This window comes from Equus caballus, chromosome 19 (assembly GCF_041296265.1).
Source record: "Equus caballus isolate H_3958 breed thoroughbred chromosome 19, TB-T2T, whole genome shotgun sequence".
In the NCBI taxonomy this organism is placed as follows: domain Eukaryota; kingdom Metazoa; phylum Chordata; class Mammalia; order Perissodactyla; family Equidae; genus Equus; species Equus caballus.
Genome location: NC_091702.1, coordinates 33,000,459 through 33,014,325, shown reverse-complemented (window position 1 = coordinate 33,014,325; position 13,867 = coordinate 33,000,459). Strand labels below are relative to the sequence as shown.

The window sequence follows — 13,867 nt, the reverse complement described above, 5'->3', positions numbered from 1 at the left end:
AAAACGGTTGTACAATTTTACATAGCAATATATGACAGTCCTGTAGTTACACATCCCTGCCAGTGTTTAGAATTTTCACTCTTTTTAATTTTAGTCAGCCTAATGGGTGTGAAGCAATTTCTTACTGAGGTTTTAACTTGCATTTCTCTGATGACTAAAAATGTTGAACATCTTCCCCTGTGCTTATTGACCAGAGAATTTTGTTCTGTGAAGTTGCTCTTCAAGTCTCATATCTATTCTTAACCGGGTTATTTGTCTTTTTTGTTATTGACCTACAAAAGTTTTTTTTTTGTATATTCTGGGTGTTCTTTATCATATGTATGTATTCCAAATATTTTCTCCCAGGCTGGGTGTTGACTTTTAATTTTCTTAATAGCGTCTTTCTATGAGTAGGGTTTTTTTTTTTTTTTTCCTGAGGGAGATTGGCCCTGAGCTAACATCTGTTGCCAATCTTCTTTTTTTTCTCTCTCTCTCCACCGGGCCACTGAAGCAGAGCATGTGAACTTAACCACCTGGCCACGGGCCGGCCCATATGAACAGAATTTTAAAATTTTGGTAAGTTCAATTTATTTTCTTTTATGGTTTGTATTTTTTGTGTCCTAAGAAATCTTTGCCTATCCCAACGTCACTGTGGCAGATTGTAATTTCCAAATGTAGCTGCAACAATATTTCCTATCCATGTGCCCTTCCACAATATGATCTTGCCACTCCTTCTATTTTCCTTAAATATTTGATAGAATTCTCTGATGAGACCATCTGGGCCTGGAGCTTCCCTAATGGGAAGTTTTAAAAAAATTATTATTAAAAATTCAATTTATTTCATGTACACAGGGATATTTAAATTTCCTCTTTCCTCTTGAGTCAGTTTAGGGAAGATATGTTTTTCAAGAAATTTATTCATTTCATTTGAGTTTATATTTATTTGAGTTGAATTTATGGCATAAGATTGTTCATGATAGTCCTTTTTAATTTTTTAAAGGTATGAGAATTTCTGACTTCCCATCTTTTGTTCCTGATATTGGTAATTTGTGCTTTCTCTCTCTTTTTTTTTTTTTCTTGGCCCATCTTATAAAAGGTTTATCACTTTTATTAATCTTTCCACAGAACCAACTTTCGGCTTTGTTAATTTTCTCTGTGGTTTGACTATTGTCTTATTGTATTGATCTTTCCCTTTATCATTATTATATTCTTCCTTCTCCTTAGTTTGAGTTTAATTTACTCATATATTTCTTATTTCTTAAGCTGGAAATTTAAATCACTGATTTTAAACCCTTGTTCCTTTTCTGATATAAGCATTTAAACTATAAACTTCCTCTAAGCGCTACTTACGCGCAGCCCACAAATTTTGCTGTTTTATAGTTTCACTATCATTCAGCTTTGAATATTTTCTAATTTCTCTTGTGGTTTATTCTTTGACCTATAATTTTTTTAACTGAGGTCATAATAGTTGATAGCATTGTGAAATTTCAGTTCTACATTATCATTTGTCAGTCACCACATAAATGTGCCCCTTCACCCCTTGTGCCCACCCCCCAGCCCCCTTCCCCTCTGGTAACCACTAATCTGTTCTCTTCGTTCTTTGACCCATAATTTAGGTAGAATTATCATGTTTAATTTCCACATATTTGGGTTTTTTTAACTATCTGATTGTTACTGATTTCTAATTTAATTTTGTTGTAGTCAGAGAACATGCTCTGTAAGATTTCAATCTTCTGAAACATATGGAGACTTACATCATACCCCAGCATATGGTCCATCCTGTTGAACATCCTATGTGCACTTGAAAAGAATGTTCAGTTGTCGGATGTAGTGTTTTACAGATGGGTTTCTATCCAGTAAACTTTTCTCTTTTTTTTTTAAAGATTTTTATTTTTAAAATTTTTCCTTCTTCTCCCCAAAGCCCCCCAGTACATAGTTGTATATTTTAGTTGTGGGTCCTTCTAGTTGTGCTATGTGGGATGCCACCTCAGCGTGGCCTGATGAGCAGTGCCAGGTCCACACCCAGGATCCCAACCAGCGAAACCCTGGGCTACCGAAGCAGAGCATGCGAACTTAACTACTCGGCCATGGGGCTGGCCCTCCAGTAAACTTTTCTTGTACTGCAGTTTTACAGGCAATGAATTCTCTCTGCTATCACTTATTTTAAAAGACTTTAATTTACCCTCATTTTTGAGGAGTATATTCACAGGATATAAAATTATGGATTGTCAGCTTTTTCTTTCAGCCATTAAAGATATTATTCCATTGTCTTTGGCCTTCTTTGTTTCCCATGAGAAGTCAGCCAACATTCATTTCATTGCTCTCCTGCATATAATGTGTCTTTTATCTGGCTACTTTTCAGATTTTTCTCTTTATATTTGGTTTTTAGCATTTTGACTATGATGGGCCTCAGTATGGTTTCTTCTTATTCATCTTGCTTAGAGTTCACTGAATTTCATGAATCTTAGTTTGATGTGTTTACTAAATTTTGGAAAAATTTGGTCATTATTTATTCATATCCTTTTTTTTTCTGCCTCACTCTCTCTTCTCATTTCTGTCTGAGATCTCTGATTTAAGTATATTAATTATAGAGAGTAGATTTTGGTGGACAGCTAGTAATCACAGCCATAACATTTCAGCCAACAGGAAAAGAAAACAAATAAAAATAGAGACACACTCCTTTGCTCCTGCTCATATTCCATTGGCTAGTTCCCTGGACAGCTGTGTACCCAAATAAAATTCTCTAAGTAAAGAAGGAAGGTATTTTTATTATACCCCTGATGGAGTAACTGACATCAGATTCCCACCAACACCACCATAAACTACAAAACTAGACAAAAGTACGTGAGGTAAGTGTTTTCAAGCATTGGACAACAGGGAGTAGCAGACTGCAATCCTTGAGAAAAAGGAAACATGAGGTGAACGCCACATTGGCCCTGGCTTTCTTCCTGGAGGCACTTTCTGGGTCACATTGTAGGGAGACGGAGTTTACACAGAGCATAGCAATCATGCTGAGCTGAAGAGGCAGAAATTCAGGAATGCTAAATTGACCAGAACTCTCAGGACAAGGTAAGAAAGATGAGGGAGCTGCATGGGGGATAAGGGCGCCAGAAAGTCTACATTGGGGTCCTCCAGTGGCCCTTGGCTGAGGGCTTGGTTGAGCATGTGCAGGCAGGACATCTTGAGGCCTAGAAGAAAGTGGCTGCTATGGGGCTGAGAGTTGAACGGGAATATCAGAGTTTGCACAGTGTTGGGAGATGGAGTTCCAGCCAATCCATAGTTAGGAGTAAGACCATGCCCTAGAGTAAGAACCATTCCTTAAGACTAAGGACAAAATGAAAACAGACCAAACCTGAGAGTCAATAAGATCCACTAGTAATGTAACTGCCTTCCAGAACAAAATGAGCAGAGTCAGAAGCCAGCGAATTAAAGAACAGAATATTCTTGTGTAAAAACAAGGCCTAAAGAAGAGCTTTGACTGTGGCTACTTGCACATGGCACTGACAGGAGATAAATGGACGAGAAGCCTACTAAGTGTTGGTGGGAATTTTATTGCCAAAGAAACCACAAGTACGACCTGCAAAAGCCTGTGATTATTTTGACTCCTAAAGTAACTCCTAGGCCCCTGGCACTGGAGGAAATAGGTTGTGAGATCTGAGGCCCACAAAAGGGCATACTGGAATATTGGAATATCCAACTGGGACAAGACCATGGAGGAAAACGGACAAGGAATAATCTCCCTGAAAACTAGCCTGTCCTCTCTGGGGTCAATGGACAAGTGGCTACCAGATGGACAAACCAAGGCCCTATATCCACTGCCAGGGAAGAGAGTGTTTGTAACTCCTAGGTGGTAGGATTTGATCATTGCTGTGAACTCCTGTGTGACTCCTGTGCATTTTCCATTCTACCTTTTTCTGTACGGAAGTTTTTATTAGTCATCCTGTTCCTTCTCCATCGGCGCATATTTGGTATGTATGTGACAGGAGGTAGAGGAAGTAACTTTTCTTTTTGTTTACAAGTCACCAGACATAAAGAGCCACATCTGGACCTGTGGGAGAGGACCATACAACATACAGAGATCCTGAACATTGAGCGAGATGCCTTAACTGGTCAGACCTCCAGGCCTATCCTCCTTGGAGAGGAAGGCAAGTGTGTCCTATGGGTGAGATATATGGATATTTGGGTGGCTGTCCTGCTGAAGACTTTCATAGCCTCCCTTGCAGCTGGGTGTAGCAATGCGACCTAGTTCTGGACAGCAGTATGTGAGCACATGTGAGAGCATGACTTCCAGGTCATGCCTTAAAGGGAATGGGGAGGGGCATGCTGGAATGCATACATAGTGGCAGGAGCTAGAATAGACGTCTTAGACCATCAGATAGAAGTCACATGTTGGGAACAGCAGAGCAACAAGATAGAAGAAGCTTCAGTCCCGACCCCCTCAAACTGCTATACCAGACCTGCACTGTCCACCTGGACTTGTACCTGAGAGAGGAACCAGCTTCTATTTTCTAAGCTGCCATATTTTAAGATCTTTTTGTTACCCTATTCACTATTCAACTCATATACTCCTCCTCCTGCTAATTCTCTGAGATGGCATTTAGGTGTATGGGCGATGAGGCTTACATGGTCTCATGGTGAAGGTGAAGGAGGCCTAAGTTTCTGAGCACAGGTCCCTGTACTGCCCTGTAGCTCCTCTCATTTCTGTAGCTGTGTTTCTTGTTGGCCTGGTCACTGGGCATGCATCTTGCTGACATTTGTTGCTTACACTCTAGCTAGGAAGTTTGAGGTCTTTCTTAGCTCCCTCAGAGCCCAGTGGTCCTTTCAATGGACTCTTCTCCACCTCAGTTCCACTGGTGCCCCTTGAGTTCTGGCTGCAACTCCCATTTGGCTCCCAGCCTGGATGACCACCCAGTCCTCACCCATAGGGTCACCTCCCCCTACATAAGCTCTTCCCCCCACATACTCTTCCAAGAGTGTCCAGGAAATTCTGGACCCCCTTCATGCCAATGAATGCCAAGAAAGGCTCTGGGGAGCCCAAACAGGCAGAAATGTTGCTCAGGGCAGGTACCTGGTGAGGCTTCTCCTCCCAAGACTCCAAACTGAATCAGGATCCGAAGCGTCTCTTTTGCTTGTGATGTTTCCTTCAATCTACCTGTCTAGAACTTAGGGACAGTCAAGACACACATTTCTCACCAACTGCTTCTCCTATCGCTGTCTTTCTCTTCCTCCCACAATCCTCCCGGGAGAAGGGCTGGCTATTTTCCCACTTCCTCCTGATGGTCGTTCTCCCTGTGTAGACGTTTATGAACAAGTCCATCCTGGTTGGTTCTTGATTTATTAAAGGGCAAGCTTCAGGATAAAATCATTCCTTTTCTTTTCACCACAGAGGCTGGCCTTTGAGACTCTTGTCTTGCTAAGTGGGTGAAGGAAGTCAAAACTGAGACTCAGAGTCTTTCCAGGGTCTCTCTGTCCCAGGCCGTCCCTGTCCCCCTTTTCTCTGGGCAATGAGTTTCACGGCTCAGCCTTGGAGAAGAGAAGCTGAAAGAGTGGGTGATTTACGAGGAAAATAAAAATACATGAGTTTAATATTCTTCCTGTTGTATATTTTATCTCAGTTTGTCACTCGTGTTTTCACTTTGTTTATGGTGTCTTCCAAGGACAAGCCTTTTTAATATTTATGGTATCAAATCTGTCAGCTTTTCCTTAATGGCTTCTGGGTTCGGTGCCCTGCATAGGAAATCGGTCTCCACTCTAAGACTGAACAGAACTTTTAAATGGCTGCAAAATATGCCATTGTGCAAACATGCAAATGTGCCCTAATTTATTTACAGATGAATAGTTAGCGTGTTTCTACTGTTTATGTTATCATAAATAAGGCAGTGAGCATCTCTGTAAATACATTTTTTTCTTCTGCAATTTAAATAGTTTCTTTAGCATAGATTCTTAAGAGGTTCATGGGTCTTTTTCACTATTTTAAAAGCCTTAACAACAATTAAGCATTTACCTCTTATAAAGCTGCACAGGCCAGCAAAAATGCCCAGTTTCTTTTCTTTTGTATAGAAGTGCAGCTGCCCAGTGTGGTTATATTTAGATCCCATGTTGATTAGAAGCTGCAGTAGTTACAAATGACTTCAATCAAATTAAAAAACCAAAAAAACTAGTTGTTAGTTAACAAGTGCAATTTGTTTGACAGACTAAATCTTTTCCAAGACAGAGCAAAACATAATAAAAGTTTGTTATTTTATAGGGAAGAAGTCCAGAGAAGAAAAATGATCAACTCAACGATATCCAGTTAATTCCCAGTGATCAGTTTCTAGATTTCATATTCATGTTATCAGGCCTGCTTTGAAACAAATAAACTCATCATCGCCATTCCCCCCATCATCATGTCACCCCTTCCATGTGGCCAGCTGCTCTCTAAGTGAGCTCACGTGCTCCCCTCACTGAGCCTGAGCTGTGCCGTAGACTTTCATCACCCCAAGCTCACACATAAGCAAAGAGATTTCCAGAGATGTGGTTGGACATGAACTGGAAAGGTAGGTTTCTGAACCTGAGTCCAGCCTCTTGTGAGATGCAGTGCATCTCCGTAGTCAAGAAATCAGATTCTAGTCAGACATTCCGGGTTAAAAAGCCCAGTAGTCTGTCTCTTACCAGCTGTTGGCTTTGGGCAAGTTTATTTAACCGTCTGAGGTTTAGTTTCTTCCTCTATAAAAGGGAGATAATGAGAGCACTTACCTCAGAGGATCAAACAAAGTATCAATAAGAAAGTAGAAATTACAAGAAGACGTATAAATGGGAAGAGTTGAGAGTTGTCCATTCATAGCACTAAGGTCTCTAGGCTCAACCAGCCCGCATAATACAAGCAACATAAGTAACAGCCACTAAGAACATTTTACTTTAATGCTGCAATTTAAACGTACTGCTAGAGTTTGCTGTAACCAAATTTACCTCAGTGGGACCTTGTCCAGTATACTCACTTAGATGAGCACACATTTATTGAAGGTCTATGCTAAGCTTTAGCAGGACAAAGGTGAGCCCCACGCCAAGCCATAGGTACGGAGGGTCTCTGCTCCATGCAGCGTGTAAACAGAGGCTCCAGGTGTGGGAAGAAGAGGACCAACTAATCCAGTCGAGGGAAATTTGTGAGATTCTGCCTGAGTTCTCTTTTTAAAATAAATAATTTTTGCAGTTTTGAGAGAATATTTTTTCTTACGATAGGAGTAGATGTTTTTGTACAAAATTCAGAAAATGGAGACAAGTAAAAGTAGGAAATTCATATTGCTTGTGATCCTATCTCCTAGAGAAAAATATAGTTGATGTATTTTTTTTTTTTTGCATTTTTTGGTTCTGTGTATATATATGCATTTGCGTGTTTGTGTAAGACACACCCTTTTCAAAAAATCAAAATGGAGCTCATCCCACACAGACTGTTCTTTCACTTTACCCTTTAACCTAGATATTCCTCCATGTCCGTACACAGTTCCTTACACTCCTGCTGCTCAAGGTGTGGTCCTGATGCAGCAGCACAAGCATCACCCGGGAGCTTGGGAGTAATGCAGCATCTCAGGCCCCACCCCAGACCTGCTGAATCAGAATCTGCATAAGCTCTCCCAGAGGATTTCTACGCCCCACAGAGTTTGAGGAGCATCGCCTTACAGCACCATTTTTAAAGGCCACATAGTCTCCCATAACATGGCTAAAACATAATTTATCTAGTTCATCCATCACTGGTGGGGATTTTTCCCAGTGACAAGAAGTTGGTCCCTGGAGGATGTTGGGCTTCCCAGAGTGGTCCTTGTGCTTCTTCAGATCCTTCCTCCTGCAGGGTGCTCCTCCCTCACTGTGGGCTTCTCCCCACTTCCAAGATGACCTCTTGGCCCCTTCAGAGTCCACCCCCAGGAAACTTCCGACAGCTAGGGCAGCACTGTCCTTGCCTGTTCTCCAAGGACTAAATGCACACTGCCTGCCTCTGTCATCGCCTTTCTTCCCCTGGACCCCGGCCTGGAGCTGCAGACTTTCCCCAGGTCCTGTCCAGGCTCCAAGCAGAGCCGACTGGCAAACGCAATGCCCAGATCCCTCCAGGGGGCAGCCCAGGCTTAGCAATGCCTCCCTTCTCCTGAAATTCCTTTCATTCCACCACTCCCACTTTCCCTTCCCACTCCTGTAACCCCCAGCTCCATATGAATGTCCCCTCTAATTGCCCCAGGGGTCTCCTCTTCCTGCCCCCCCCCCCCCCCCCCCCCCCCCCCCGTCTCCCTATCCCACCCCTGAACTTCTCACTTCCTCCAGTCCCCTCATTCCACCCCTAACTCTCTGGTCCGGATACCCCCCCTCCGCCCTTCCCCTTCCTCCCTTTTCCATCCTTCTCTCTCCCACTCCCCCATCCCTCTTCTAGAAACAGCCTCCCACTTCTCACCCACCCCTTCACTCCTCCCTTTCCAACTTCCTCAATTCCCACCTTCCCCCCAAATTCCAGTCCAGTCCATGGGAAAGGAAAAGCTCCCCTGGTCCCACCCTGCCTGTGTGTGGCCCGAGGTGGGGTGGGGGCCGCTCCCGGGGGGAGGATGCCTGGCCCGCCCAGCCCACCCCGCTCACCCGGCCCCCGGAGGGTGAATGGAGCCCTGTGTGCCCGCGCTCCGTGGGCGGGATGTCAATGGCCAGTATGTCACTGCGTGAAAAGAGGCCAAGGACGGCTGTGAGGCAGCCCTGAAAATTAGCCCGGGCCAGCGGCCCAGGGGTGACCCCAACGCGACTCCTCGGACAGGAAAGAAAGATAGTGAAGACTCAGCTATGACCCCGGCGACCCTCCTCTGCTTCCGTGGGGGCTGGGCTCCCCGGATCAGAGCCACCGTCGTCGTCGTGGTGCTGAGCGTGGGAAGCACTGGGTAGGCGCTCGGTCCGGAGGACCAAAGAGGGGACCCTCTGAGCGGCACCTGCCAAGCGCCCAGCCACTCCGCGGCTCGCAGGACAGAGACCATGGGTCTCACGGAGCCCTGGGCAGCAAAGCTTTTCTCCCTTTATAAACGTTTGATAAGCAGCTGGGGAAAATATTTCTTAAAATAATACAAATAAGCTTCTATTTTCTCCGATCAAAATAGAAAGGATTTTTTAAAATGAGAATATTTAGTGCTGACAAAGCTGCAGAAAAAATGGAGTCATTCATGCAACGCTCCTCGGAGTGGGAGAATAAATTGGTCTAACTGTTGGCAAGATGTAAAAGTACAGAGTTCTAGGAGTCTTTGAATGCTCATAATTGATACTGTAATTCTGCTTGTGGAAATGTAGCAAAAGGAATAATCTTAAATATTCCCCAAAGCTTTTTGTACACAGATACTCTTTGTAGTGGAAAATGAGAAAGAGGGTAATTTGCAATTGGAATCAACAGGCTGGGAATTGGATGAGAATATTATGGGACACGCACAAGTTGGAATATCATTCCGTTATTAATAACAGTTATAAAGAGGTTTTAGTAACATGAGGAAATGTCCTTATTAAGTGAAAGAAACATTACAAGTTTGTATACATGGGATTTTCACAAGTATATAAAATAAGCTTAGAAGAAAGACTGGAAGAAAATCAATTAAATGAGAGTGGGCGATTTTTCCCCTTTATTTTCTACTGTTTTATGAACTACTTCAGAGCTACATAGAGGTATAGAAACTAATCTAGCCATCATTAAGCGTTAGAAAGCCAGCACCCTTCCTGTTGAAGCCCCTCGGGGACCCTCCTTACTCCCCTTTCCCCTCACCCCTGAGGTAACCTCTCTCTGTACTTTTATTATATGTGAATGAATTCCTGAACATTATATAATACTGTCTTAACTATTTCAGACCTTACATAAATGGTAAAGCACTACACATATGCTTCTGTGACCTCCTTTTTTGGTCTACATGATGCTTTGGGGATTTATCCGTGTTAACTCATGTTGAAAAATCTAACTCTGGTTCATTCAGTCAATAAAGAACTTAGAACAGGGCTTGGCAGATGATGCTACATAAGGTTTTTTTATAGGTAAAAATTCGTTTTCATTGCAGTATTGCACACTATTGTGTTAATGTTATATTAAGTTTATTTATCCATTCTCTTACTGATTAAAATTTAGACTATTTCCATTTTGTCCTGATTACAGACGATGCTGCTATGGACATTCGAGTCCGTGTCTCCTTGTGGCCATGTGTGAGAGTTTCTAGGGGGTACACGCCTAGGATTGGGGCCACAGTACTCCACAGGATGTCTCGCTTCAATGTTACTAGTTACTGCCAAATTGCTCAAAAAGTGAGGGTCCCAACAACAGACGAGTCATTGTGCTCCCTATCCTCATCAACACTTGCTATTGTCAGATTTGTTATTTTTTCCTAATTTAATGGATTTGTAGTATAATTTCTTCACAGTTTTAATTTGCATTTCCCAGGTTACTATGAAGTTAGAGTTAGGTATCTGTTCATATGTTTACTGGTCATTTGTATTTTTTATTCTGTAAATTCCTATCCAATAACCTTTCCCTGTTTTTCTATTGGTGGTCGTAATTTTCTTGTTGATTTTTAAGAATTCTGTATATATTTTGGATATTAATCTTTTGTCAGGTGGATGTGTTGCAAATACTAACATTCACACTGTGACTTATAACTTTTTATGGTGTCTTTTAAAGCATATAAAATTTAAATGTTAATGTATTCTAACGTCTATTTCTTTATAGTTAGTGCTTTGGATGACTTGGTTAAACTACGTTTTCTTATTCCAAGATCATAAATCTCCCTATATTTTCTTCTATAAGTTTTCAAATTTTGTTGTTTTATATTTGACCTTACATCCACCCAAAGATTTGATTCTTTGAGAAGGTAGTTACGGAGAGATCTTCTTTCTCATAGGAATAACAATTGTCCTGCAACCATTTATTCGACAGCCTATCCTTTTCGAATCATCTGCAATGCCAGCTTTGCCACAAATCAAATTTCCAAAAATATGTTGATCTGTTTCTGGGCTATTTTGTTCCATTGGCCTATTTGTTCTTGAGCAATACCACACTCTCTTAATTACTGAAACTTGATAATAAGTCTTGATCTCTGGATGAGCATGTATTCTCACATTTTTCAAGACTATCTCGACTGTTTGGGGTCCTTAACATTTTCACATACATTTTAGATTTAGCTTGTTTTACAAAATCTTTATTGAGGTTTTCATTTAAACAATGACATCATAGATTGATTTAGGGAAACTGACATCTTTATGATATTGGGTCTTCCTGTTGATAAGCACAGCATTTATCTCCATTTATTTAGGTCTTCTTCAAAAGCTTGCAATTAGTTTTACATGTTTTTCATAAATATCTAACATCTCTTTAGATTTATTCCTAGAAACTTCATTTCTATAAAATTTCAGTGGGCTCTAAGATTCACTTTCATAACTGAAAAAAACCTTTACCATTTTAACTGTGCACCTTTTCAAGTATTCAAGAATTTAAAACAACATGCAGACTGGGTCATGGAAAGATGATCTACTGTATAGCTAGTTTTCTGGAGTTTGATAAAAAGTGTTAGAACCTTTGGAAGAAGAAAGAAGGCAGGAGAATTTTTTTTAATGCTCTTAAGAATTGAAAAAAAAATGTGAGCGAGTGAGAGAGAGGGTGGGAGAAGAGACTTATTTAAAAAATCAAAAAGTACAAAGGGTGAAACAATGCAATGAAACTCAGCTGCCCACCTGCCCACCTCAGGTTCTCAGGCCCCCAGTAGCCTTCTCCCAAACATCTACTGCTTACAGATTCTTGTACTATTTTTGTTTCCTACAACTATATATATGATTTAGGTTCTCTCCAAATCTAGCCCGTCCATTTTTTAACGCAATGAAAGCATAAAATACACACAGTTCAGTACCTTGCTTTTTTCATTGAACAACGTATCTATAATCCTTCCATGTCAGCACATAAAGTCTATGTTTTAAAAAATAGCTACATGGTCTTTCATCTACCAGTTCCCTATTGGTGGACATGAGTTGTTCCCACTCTTTTGCAATAACAAACTACACTGCAATCAACTTCTTTTTTTTTTTGAGGAAGATTAGCCCTGAGCTAACTGCTGCCAATCCTCCTCTTTTTGCTGAGGAAGACTGGCCATGAGCTAACATCCGTGCCCATCATCCTCCACTTTATACGTGGGACGCCTACCACATCATGGCTTTTGCCAAGCGGTACCATGTCCGCACCCAGGATCCGGGCTGGTGAACCCCGGGCCGCGGAAGCGGAACGTGCGGGCTTAACCACTGCACTACCGGGCCGGCCCCAGCTTCTTTTTACATATAACGTCACACACATATAGGAATATACTTATAGAAGGGATAGAGAGTAAATGTGCATGTGCAATTTCGATAGACGTTGTCAAATTGCTCTCTAAAAAGATTACAATAATTTACAATTCCAACAAATGCATGCAAATGCCCATTTGTAGTGCTCTCATTGGAGCTAACACTATGCTATTAAACTTAACGAAAAATTTATCTCACTTTTTTGTTTTAATTTCTATTTCCTTAACTATAGGTAAATGGAACATCATTCATCTTTCAGCCATTTGTATATCTTTTTCTGCTTTATGCCCATTTTTCTGTTGGGCTCTTTTTTTTTTCCTTTATTGATTTGTAAGAGTTCACTATATATTAAGGAAATTAGCCATTTATCTGACATACAATTTCCAATTATTTTTCTAACTTTTCATTTGTTTTTTATTTCGTGTTGATATTTCTCCATGCAGGATTTTGTTTTAATGTGTTCACACATCCATTTTTCTCCTTTTTGGCTTCTGAGTTCGTCCCTTACTCAGAAAGACTTTCCCTACTACAAGGTTATTATTTTTAATTCTTTCATCTTTTATTCTAGTAATTTACATGCGTTTTTATAGTGAAATATACGTATTTTTTAATTAGCTTGTCGATTCTATAAAAACCTTTGTTAGGATTTTGATTAAGACAATAATTTAATAGATTAACTTTGGGAAGTTGACATCTTTATGATATTGAGTCTTCCTATTGATAAACATGGCTTTTTGATATGCATTTTTGTGTAGGTACCCTTACCATATTAAAAAAATATATAAAAAAGAATATTGTCAACACCCTAACATCCTAGAAGCCCTCTGCCTTTCCCACTGTGCCCTTTGTAGATGACAACCTTTTTCCTCCCCACCAGAGGGAGGGACTTCTAATTTCTGTAACACCTGATTTCTGAAATAAACCATGTATGTATCCCTAAATAATATGGCTATATTTTTGCCTTTTGTAAACATTATTCAAATGGAATGAGATGACACCATGTGGGGTTTTTTTTTATCCTCTGCTTCTTTCACTCTGCATTATGCTTGTGAGATTATTCCCTGTTGTTGTTGCATGTAGCAATAATGCTGAGCAAATTAGATCCACATTTGTATACTGACCTTGCATTCAGCATCCTTACTAGATCCACTTGTTAAATAAAAGATGTTGCCTGTAGATTATTTTAGATCTTCTACATACACAGTCACATTGTCTCCAATTAATGACAGTTTTGTTTTCTCCTATTTAAATTTGTATCACTTCTATTTCCTTGTTTTGCCTTATTGTACCGGCTAGGACCTCCAATAATATATTAAATAGAAGTGATGAAGTTGGGTATCCTTGCCTCATTTCCTACCTCAAGGTGAAAGCTTTCAACATTTTACCATTAATTTTGTTTGCTGTAAGATTCTTTGTAGAAACCCTTACCATATTCACGAAGTTCCCTCTATTACTAGTTTGCTAAGAGTTGTTTTGTTTTGTTTTTAAATCACAACTCTAGAATCTAAGAGACAGGAGAATGACAGCTACAGATATTGAGAGAAAGGACAGTGACCTCAGAATCTCAGACCCACACAAGAGAGCACTCACC

General features: G+C 40.7%; 1 long non-coding RNA gene across 1 annotated transcript; it reads left to right on the top strand.

The window, feature by feature from the left end:
- Nucleotides 1-2,932: 2,932 nt before the first annotated feature.
- On the top strand, nt 2,933-7,304 carry LOC138918924 (uncharacterized). The gene is made up of 3 exons (XR_011428691.1): nt 2,933-3,048; nt 3,999-4,124; nt 6,227-7,304. It is a non-coding gene; the product is annotated as an uncharacterized lncRNA (long non-coding RNA).
- Nucleotides 7,305-13,867: the final 6,563 nt, after the last annotated feature.